Below are 8,531 nucleotides of genomic sequence, written 5' to 3'. Positions count from 1 at the left end.
TTGTGGATCTGCAGAACAGGACTATCCCCAAATGTTTGTATTCATAGAGTGTTTATTGCTTTTAAGTTTAGCTCAATAAGTTGTGCTTTGGGTATTTCGGGTAATTTGAGTAATTTTGAATTTTCTCTTTCTATTTTGAAGTGAGACCTTGGACTCCTGTTACTTCTTAAATATTATTTTTTCATCTTTTTATGTGATCGTAACGATTTGTTGTAGATTTCAATCCTAGTATTAGGTTAAATTTATAACTTAGTTCCAAAGTTAAAAAAAGAAACCGAAAATCAACATGGTAACCCTGCCAATTTGAGGAATCTTTTGGAGGAAATCAGCTACAACCACCTGTGACAAGGGAACAAAGGGAAAAGGAAATAAACAAGGACATTAGCAAGAATTACTCCTACAGATTGTTAAATTTGATTCTCTATAAATAAACCGTATAAAGACTACACCACTAAAACTTTTGGTACGATAGACCATGCATTGGCTTGAACAAATTGAAAATAATTTTCGCACTTAAAATGAAGGAAATTAAATATTACTCTCTGGTTGTAAAATTAACCTTTTCTTATATTGTATATTTAATAAGTTTTTTTTTTAAAGCTGTATTTCAAGATCACTTTACTGTAATTTGATATGAATATCTTTATCCCGATATGATAGTACTAATCCGAGGGTATTATTTAGTGTACATACAAATTTGTTTGAACTCATTACATTAATGAAATTTTGATAGTTCATTTATATTTTTTTGAATATCATCAGGATATCTGAGAATGTTTTCCTATTAGTAGCGTTGACAAAATATCGGGAAAATGATCTTTGTAATGTATCGAAAGATATTTGCCGCGTGATCCCGGGTGAACACTAACTAATTCAATAGTTAATGTAGGTCAAGTTATTGAAATTAATTCATATTTCGATGTATTAAAGTATAAACACTTACTTATAAAACAAATCAAACCTGAGATCTCTAACTTAAGTACAAGATCGCAAGATGAGAAAATGACACTTGAACATGCTAGCTTCCATTTGCACACTCCTATAAGTTGGGTGTCTTCAAGACCACCGTCTACGCCGTCAGCAAGTCCGAAACGTTCGAGAGGAAGAAGAGCTCTGTTGGAAAGGAGAAACTGGACCCGGATGAGTAAAAGCAAACAGCCCTGACCAATTCCATCAAGTCCATGATGGCCCATGCAAGAGATATCGAGTTTTCCCACCATACTGTCCAGAGAGCCTAATGAGGATGGAGAGGCCACTTTTGACACTAGTAATGAAAGAAATCCATCTCCTCCGTTCTAAAACTCTTTTGAATGAGTTTTAAATGAGTCTAAAAAGAGTTCTTTTGAACTCTTTTTTGACACTTTTGTACCCCTACAGCCCTGATACCAAGCCCTCTACTACACCTTTTGGGTGCATGTGTTGAGGATAAGGCCCACAAAGTCCGAAATCCAAACACTGAGGGTCTCAAAGCCACTGTCAGTTAGCTGTAGAACACAATGATAGAGGACTACATCTGCAGCGAGCATTAGGCCATCCGAGGTCGCCTGGAAACCATCATTGCTGCTAAGGGCGACTACATTAATGATTGAGAGAGATCAGACACACATCTAATTATAGTAATATTTTCTTTTGAAATTCTATTGTTAATTAATAAATTATAACTTGTTGAAGTTTAACATTTAAAGATGGAAATGAACAACTCAGTATTTAAATCAAATAAGTAACACTTTAAACGTAGCATTATCTTAAGATGCATGAGAGAGCCTTTGAATAAAAAATATTTTGTGTGTGACGTTGATAAAATAAATATTTGATACTTTTTCCTCCTGGTGAGTTTTACACGTGCAGCAAACTTTCCAAAAGGTGAATTTTCCTAAGGCAAATTTTACAAAAGGCGAGTAATCCCATTGCAACTTTTCTAAAGGCGATCTTTCATGACCCCCTAGAATACATCCAATTAAGTGGTGTAAATGGTACTGTTGCCGTTATATTCAGCTGATACTGATAGTATAACCACAGAGTATATTCATTTAGAGGTCTAGTAAGAAGATATTGGGACTAATGTTGATAGTGGCTCCCTCGTGCGCCCAGTAGGTACAACTAATCTTATGAACAATCACAATGATGACAATTGATATAAAGTATGATCTAAAAGAATAATTATTGCAAATTTCTATGACATGATCTTAATAAGTGACAACAGTTACGAGTGCTTTATCATTTTTGTTTCTTTTGACTCTTTTTGAGAGTGTTCTTTAGCTTGTTATTTATCCATTACCTTTCTAGTGCAGCAAGGTATGGAAAATATTAGAAGCTAACTTCTCACGAACGTAGTCTTGGCAAAATTTTGGAGGCCATATATACTTATGAATAGTGATTTTTAGGAGTTTAAGTATCCCATTGCATGATAAGTGACGGGAGAAGCAGAAGTGGCCTCAAGTAATATGTTTTTAATATATTTTGCCAAACGGAAAAGGGTTGATGAGTAGGTATCTTATCTTTTCAGTCACAAGAACATTGTCTCAATGACAATAGTCTTAGTAAATTAGGATAGAACCCCTCATTTACGTCGAACTTTGACATCCTGGTCCCTATTGATAAAACGGGAGTTAGTTTGAACTTTGTTGAGATAAATCAGTAGCACAATGGACTTTTGTAGTAGGCTCTGACAGCAAAAGTCTTGACTTCATTTGTATAGGAGCGTTCGGTCTTTCCCGATGCATCACAGAGCTGAATATATATAAGAGAATGTTGCAGTTTAGAAAAGTATGGTAGGATTGAAGAGATTTTGTGTTTCACATTTGTCAGAGGTGTGAGTTTTCCCTTTTTTTTCTTGCTGCAATCTTTTTAGCGCCCGATTTTTTAGATATAAATATTGTCTGTGTTTTAGCATTCGAGAAAGTTCTTCAGATTTACCGGGTGTAGAAACTGTAGAGTCATCCATGCAAATGTTATCCTCAAAAATTCTTTTAAATCCCTATATCTTCTTATAAGTATAAATCATAATCATACCTACTGAATGTTTTTCAAGTTAAGTCAAACGATCCGGGCTCTTATCTGGAATACATCGTTGAAAAAGACGACGTTGAGGAGTGAATTTAGGGGGAGGACTTGGCCCATCGGAAATTGTGGGAATTGTATTAGGAATCAGTCTTTTTTTTAAAGGAGCATTCATGAATATGATGTCCTCAAAATACTTTTCACAAAGTTTAAGACCAACGTTACATGACTCACTCGACCTTCCTCTTAAATCGGTTCGACAAGAATTCTGAATCCCTCTTTTGCAGATACCATCATTAAGAGGAAATCTAAAGAAATGCAAATGGTTGGCTTTTCAATTGTTGGAACAATTAACCGCAGCACAATAAATTCCTCCAGACGTTTTCATTTTGGATTAAGGACACTGAAAAGTAAATGAGCCAAGTCTTCTTTCTTGAAGTACAGAAATGCTTTATCAAGCCATTAAAATGTAGAAGTGATATTTTTTTAAGTATATTTTTGGGTGCTTAAAGTTTATTGTAACCAACTTACCTAATTAATGTTCGATGAAATATTAAAATTTTTGAAGGTTTATTAATTATTTACTTACCAGTTATATATCTTGTTGATACACACTGAACGTTTGGGGGTGTTACTGTCGCGCATTTGCCAGCAGCGCTTGCCTGTAGCTAGACCTTTATATGTATATGCTTTGTTGTAATAACATCATTTTTTCAAGTCATATGTATTGTGTACAGTGAATAAAAATCTTTTTGAATAATGGATATATTTCAAAATGAGCATATGCTAAAAAATTTATAATTAAATATTAGTTGTCAAATTAGTTTAATACACAGTAGTGTAATTAATTTTTGGACTTTTTTTCTTAAACGTCATGATTCCGTTGTGTATACTGTTTGCCTTATAAATAGTAAATTTAATATTTTTGGTTGCTTTCTTGCAACTATTTTTGGACATTATTAGTTTATCTGTCTATAAAGTGTAACCCCGAGTGCACGTACTCAGAAATGATAAAAAGTAACACTGGGGATTTATTGAGGAGTTAAAAGTATTGATAAATCTCCGGTATATTTTTTGGGCTCCTCCGGTTTTTTTAATTGGTTAGCTGAATAATAAATAATTAGTAGGCTAAAACTATAAAATAAGAAAATATGGGTTAGTCAGTTATATCACTTTGGGACTAACCCACGATATGTAGATACTTGCTATGAGTATCAATATCAGTATGTATTGATATGGTATCTCCATCCTTATGAAATCAATATTTTTTTACAGCTGTAGTATTTACTTTGCAACAAATAGAGAATAGACTTTACTTCAATATTCATACTTTACGTTGCGTATTTTAAATTTTTATAGAGAATTAAAAATGTGAGATTCAAGATATAACCTTTACACACATTATGTGATATACATTATTATATAGTTCAAATAGCTTCATAGTCGTTGGAGTCGAGGAAAAAGGGAGTCACCCCCCAACTTATATTTATAACTCAAATATGCCTTTAAGCCCCCTCTAAAAAGTATCCCTTCAAACCCACGAACAAAAAATTTATATTAAAATTGGGACGCCTCTTGACTTTGCTACGTGGAGTACAAAGGTTTAGTTACGCCTTTCATCCAATTCTACATATTCTCTAATAAATATAGTATTAGAAAGTCCTTTTTTAAAAAGTAGAATAAATAATATATTATCCAGCAAATATTTCTCCAGGATATTACACGGCTCTTACGTTGCTGGTACTTTGAAGATGAATATATTGACTTCTGTGCAGATTTTCTTTCCAAAATAAAGAGCTTAAGAGGGTTTCAAAGTATGTAAATGTTGCACCAAAGGATACTAAACATCATATTTTGAGTTGTATATCTCCTTTTTTTAGGCGAGTAAGAAGGCAAATAAAAGTTTATGACCCTATTTTTAAATAATTAAATGCGATTCTAGTGATAATTTAATTGATTAGTGTGAAGAAAAAAAAATTGTTTTTTTCTTCTTCTTCGTTTTTATTGGGTGTTGAGTAATGGAAAGTGTATCTGTTTGGGTTTAGATAATAATTAGCACATTTTGAGCTCCTTGCAGATACTATAAGGTTGTCAGCAAAGAATTCTTCAATCATAGGCTTAAGATAATCATTCACAAAAATGATGCAGAGCTCACCTGTGAAAGAAGAGGCATTTTGAGCTTGAGCACAAATCTAAGATTTTTTTTTTAAATTTAAATAATGGACTTCTTCGACCTTTTCAATGTCTTGATCGGCGTTGTCTTGAGTCAATACACTTTCGCTGACTTTGGTAAAAAGATATTTGCAGAGATCACACAAAAATCATATTTCCGATCTTTTGATCCTTGGGGACAGTGGCAGTACTGGCAACGACAACAAAGGCCTAGAGGACGATGAATCTCATGATGATCATGTTTGATGAATGTAATTTGAAATTAAAATGTGGAGTCTTATATGCATGGTAATTTATAGATGATAGGAAATCGATGATTAATTAATTGATCAGAAGATTACCGTACAATCATTGATAACAGATTTAGAAAATAAACAAAAACACTCTTCATGTTACAAACAATACAAAACAAAAATGCTCACGCTAAAAAATGCTTAGAGTTTACGACCCTAGATATTACCCCTATTTTGTTTCTTTTTTTAATAAGACAACATTTTTATTTCTTAGATCAAGTGTCTGCGGAGATATATATGAGAACTCGCATCTGAATTTAGACTAATTTCAACTCAAACATGACTTTAAAGTATACATAAATACAGACAAACCTTTATTAATATAAATAAACATCATTAAACAAATCAAATAGTTATATTACCATTATATTTTTTACTGTCAATGAATTAATATTCTAAAAGAGTTGTTGTAAAAAAAAAGTTTATAATTTTGAAGAATGTAGAGGATATATTTTTTTTAAATCAATAATTATTTATTCTAAAATAACATACTTTTGAGCAAAATGAACAAAATATTGAAAACGCACGACTAAACATCGTTTCTTAAGCAAAAAAATCTAAATAAAAAAGAACTTGATTAGTTTTGATATCTGCCAACCACAGGCAGATACGATTAAATGTAATCCTTATTTTTTGTTACATAAGTCTTTAAAAAATATTTAAATTACTTTGTTGTTAAATTAGTTTCTTTGATTTTAAACGCAATAGGAGTGAACAATATTTGTTTAACTCATTACTCACAGTGCGTATTATTTATCTTTTTTTAATCAAATAACAAATCTTTAAGGTATTAAGAGAAAGACAATGATTCTTCATTTAAATATATATATATATATTAATATACAACAGCTTGAAAGGCAATTTTGGTACTAAATCTTCTTTAACTCTATATTGGGATGCAAAAATGTTGAAGGACCTAACCGAAAAAATAATGGTCGATCGCGTACCTGTAATTACTTGTAGTTAATCTGTCGAACTGGGTAGAGCCAGCCAAAAGCTATCTACCGGCTACTACAGAATTAGGATGTCCAGATTTGATATAAAAAATAAAATGATTATTCGTTATGCCCAAACATTTAAAAGAGATTCCATCTCTTAAATTCATGATATCTAATTGTTTTTAAAATACGGTAGATTTCATTTTCCTTAATAAATAGCAAAAACCTTCCATTTCGCCCCCCTGCCCTGACACTTTCAGCAAAATATATCTTCTCAATCATATTAAAGGGCATTGGCGTTGCTAGCCTTTTTCTTGGAGGGAGGGGCTATGCTGCCAATTTGGGGTGCTCTCTTGGATAAACTTGGGAAACAATTTGAAAAAACTAGAATCAATTCCCGATTTTGTTGTCCCAATTATTTGTAAAAGGCACAAACTCCTCCGTGGAATCCGCACTGGTAGTGGCAATATAGTATTTTCCGGAACTCTGCGACTCAGAGAGACATGCTCTGGTTTTTCTCAGACGAGAAGAACTTTTTCTAGGACCAGGAGGTCAACAACAAGTAGTTGGCCTTCTGCCTCAAGGATGTGCCTATCGTCATGTAGGCAAACTTCCCAGCCCACGTCCTGGTGTTTTGGGGGGTTAGCTCCAGAGGCCACGTGTTAGCCCAAGGCCTCAGTATCAACACAAATGTCTACTTGGACGTGCTAGACCAAGGTTCTGGATCGACAAGATTACCAATGGGAGGCCATACATGTTGCATCAGGACTCAGCTCCATGCCATACCTCGAAAAAAAAATCTCACTGGCTCCAACACAATTTTAACGACTTCATCTCGCCGGACTTTTGTCCTCCGAATTTGCAGTATCTTAAATTGATGAATTTTTTGTGGGAGGTTTGATCCAATAACAAACCAGCACCTAAGATAAACTTATCAGTCGGATCAAGAATAAATTCTAGAATTTCCCAAGAGAAGAAGTGGCGAAGGCCTGCTCGCGCTTTTGGCCTCGTATAGAGACTGCAATTAAGGCTGAAGTTAGTTTACTATAAAATAAATAAAAAATAAGCATCAGAATCTATCAAACTTTCAGAATTTTTTTTTTTTTTTTTTTTTAAATCTGATAACTAGCTGGAGAGAAAATTGTGTTTGAAAAAAATCATTTTCGCAGCACAGATATCTTGTGTACCCTTTAATTATAATAAACTTATTTATATAAGTACTCATATTATGGTGTTGATAATTTTGGGACTAAGCCCCCCAAGAAAAAAATGAAAACTAGCAACGCCCTTTGAAAGAATAACGCAATCATTGAAAGGTATGAAAAGTTCTTGGGTCTTCCTAAGCAATGGGATGAACGCATTTGGAATTCGTTGCGAAGGATTGTAAATGATGGAAAGTTCACAGCTCAGTGTCAAAATTACGTCGACATCTATTTAATTCTCCAGACCATTAAAGGGGTTTTGCCTAATTTATTAGTCAACTTTTTACATGTGTTTGTGTATTGTCAAGCCTTATAAATTTTCAGAAGTATCATTTGTCTTAACATGTAGGTTTTGTTTTAATTTATGTCGTACATTTAATAAATATTCCTAACTTAAAAAAGGTAATTTACAATCATTTATCATTCATTCTCCCCCCCCCATACCCCTCCCCCAACAACTCTTTAAATAAGCCGCATTAAGACTGCAATAAAACTTTTAATACGAGAGACCACTATACTATTAATTTTACCCCCCTCAACTAATATCTAAAATAATACCTAACCAATTAATCAAAATTAAATTATTTTATAAAATATAAAGGGTCCAATACTAATTTAAGCGAATACTTGATTTTCAGGTGTGAAAATAATGAATACTATTCTCTGTTAATTCAGAATTTGAGGCATAATAAATCTTCCACATATGTAACTAAAATCAAAATACTACTGATATATGTGGGTTGTTAACAGAGATAAATAATTGTCTAGAGGGGACAAGGCAAGGCATCGCTTGTCCGATCTAATCCCTGGCAATGTCAGTAAAGAAAAGGCTGCAAAGACTGTTGGCATCTCCATCCAAACTGCCTACTGTATCAAAAGTCCATTAGAATCCCATACAGTTAAGAAGAACCATAATTTCTGCAGTA

This window comes from Lepeophtheirus salmonis, chromosome 13 (assembly GCF_016086655.4).
Source record: "Lepeophtheirus salmonis chromosome 13, UVic_Lsal_1.4, whole genome shotgun sequence".
NCBI lineage: Eukaryota > Metazoa > Arthropoda > Copepoda > Siphonostomatoida > Caligidae > Lepeophtheirus > Lepeophtheirus salmonis.
The sequence above is the reverse complement of the archived record's forward strand: the minus strand, read 5'-3'. Positions refer to the sequence as shown.